The following is a 2,500-nucleotide window of genomic DNA, read 5'->3' on the forward strand; positions in this document are numbered from 1 at the left end:
GAGCACCTCCAACAGCAGCATTAATATCAGAAGCAGTAAAGAGAGAAAGAGGAGACAAGAGAGAATGAAAGAGACACAGACAAATAAGGTCACGCGTAATAAAAAAGAAGCCTCAATGCGAAACCCTGCAAGCATAACTGCGCACTGCAAAGTCAACGTCACTAGAAGGGAGCAGGAGAGGAGAAGGAAGGGTGGGAAGAGAGGGGGGAGAGGAGGGCGTTAAGAGTGTCACTGTCATGTAGCAGTTCGGGTCATCGCACATGCGGGTGCCCAAGAGTATGGAGCAGCTTCGCCATTGGCCACGCCATTTACAACAGTGCCATTACTGAAGGATGACTGCTGGCACCCCGAGTGACAAAAGCCAGAGGGGAGGCAAGTACACGAGGTCTCCGTTGGTGGCTGCCTCCGAAACTTCCCTTGTTGTGACTGGCTGCTACTCTTCGTGTTGTAGATAGCCCCGCATCGCGCAGACCGGTCGTGATGCGGACCAAACGCTGCTGGCGGGTTTGGTAATTGAATAAAAATCATGCTATAGGATGTACAATCACATGTATACATATTTTTCGTTCTTGGGTCATGATTGTTTGACGCCAGTGCCAAGTTGGAGAGGAGGGTTGAAATGGAGAAGAATAGGGGAGTGGGAGGAGGAGGAGGAGACGGGGAAAGGGATGAGTGGGAGAAGGGAAGAGAAAGGAAGGAGAGGAAAGGAGACTGGGAGGAGGAGGAGAATAAGAGGTATGGGAAAGGTGGCGGATGGGAGGTGAAAGGCAGGGGGAGGGGAAGAGAAGAGAAATGATAGGGGAAAGAGAAGAGGAGGAGAAGGGGAGCAGAGGAGAGGAGGAGAGAGAGAGGAGAGGAAAAGGGGAGGAGTTAAGAAGAGGAGAGGGAGAGGAGGAGGAGGAGAGGGACAGGAGAGTAGAAGTGGAGGAGGAGGAGAGGGGAGGAGAAGAGAAGGGGAGGGGCCAGGGGGGGGTGACATGAGCGTGTCAATTCTCTCTGGACACGTGACTGACTGAGGCTCGCTGGGAGGGAGAGTCACTGGTTCACAAGAGAGAGATTTAACACTTGTTACTCACATTAAGTTAACTGCATAATGATTTTTTTTCTAGTCTTGCCGAATATATGTGAAGAAATTTACATACACATTTACTTTCCGGTATTTGTAACGAGAGCATTCGAGGGAGTTATCTTGCTAAATCATTATGAATTAAACACGATTCAGTTTTAAGGAGTCTACATAATTCTATCTGTATATTAGCATAATTATCAATTATCTCTCATTTAATATCGCCAGTTAAATACTAATTTAAATACTAATCGAGCAGTAATCGTAGTAATCATATTTTCATATCACTCCAAAACAAAACAAAAACAAAACAAAAAGAGAGAGAGAGAGAGAGAGAGAGAGAGAGAGAGAGAGAGAGAGAGAGAGAGAGAGAGAGAGAGAGAGAGAAAAGTACAATACAGAAATAAAATTCCAAGTGTGAGAGAAAAAAAAATAGCACAAACATAGACTAACGTAAAGCAAAATATGATAGAGGAAAATGAACCAAAATCAATCCAAATGGAACCCCTTGTACCAAGACACAGGGTGGATGAACCTGACACGTGTCTGAAGTCAGCCCGTGACATCGCACGGGGCGGTCTGACGTCATTGTCTACGTCATAGTTGTCACGGATAGCGAGGGGAAATCTCTGTCTCTATCTTTTATGTTTATATTTACATATTTATTCCTCTTGTATACAGATTATCATGTCTGTGTTTACTCTCTTCCTCTCTCTTTTCTTCCTCTTTTATCCGCCCTCTCTCTTCTATACCTCTCTGTCTACTTCATCCGTGTACTTTTGTATCGCTGTCTGTCAACTTTCTTAACGTCATTCTTCCTACCCTCTTTCTTTATCCTCTTTTCTCTCTTTCCCCTTTCATAACTTGCTCTTTTCCCTCTCTCCTTCCAGTTTATCTATCTTCCTCTTTCCCCTTCCCATCCACCCTTTCATTTGTCTTCCCTGTAACGCTAACCACACGCTCTCAGTTTCTCTCTCTTTCCCACTCTACATGGTTTATCCGATCTATCCTTGCATCATTTCTCTCTCCCTTCAACCTCGTTCTTCCCTATCCTCTTCTTCTCTCATTCCCACTTCTCCTTATCACCCATTTTCCCTTCTCCTACCTTCCATCTTACACACCCTCCGTCTCCCTTCTCTTTTCCTGCTCCTCCCCCCTCTCCCCTATCCTCTTCACTATCCTCCCCTACATCTCCCATCTCCCCCTCACTTCCCTTCCTTCCACATCCCCTCCCCTCCCCTATATCTCCCATCTCCCCCCCCTTGCCCTCCCCCCCCCCAGAAGCCACCACCGTACCCGTGCACATTCCACCACACAAACACCCAGATCCGTCACTTGTCACAACCGTCCTTTATGTAACTGGAATGTCGGACGCGACGCATACAAAAGGTACCGAGAAAAGGGGGACGAGCGAGAAGGTGGGAGAGGGCTAAA

This window comes from Penaeus monodon, chromosome 1 (genome assembly GCF_015228065.2).
Source record: "Penaeus monodon isolate SGIC_2016 chromosome 1, NSTDA_Pmon_1, whole genome shotgun sequence".
NCBI lineage: Eukaryota > Metazoa > Arthropoda > Malacostraca > Decapoda > Penaeidae > Penaeus > Penaeus monodon.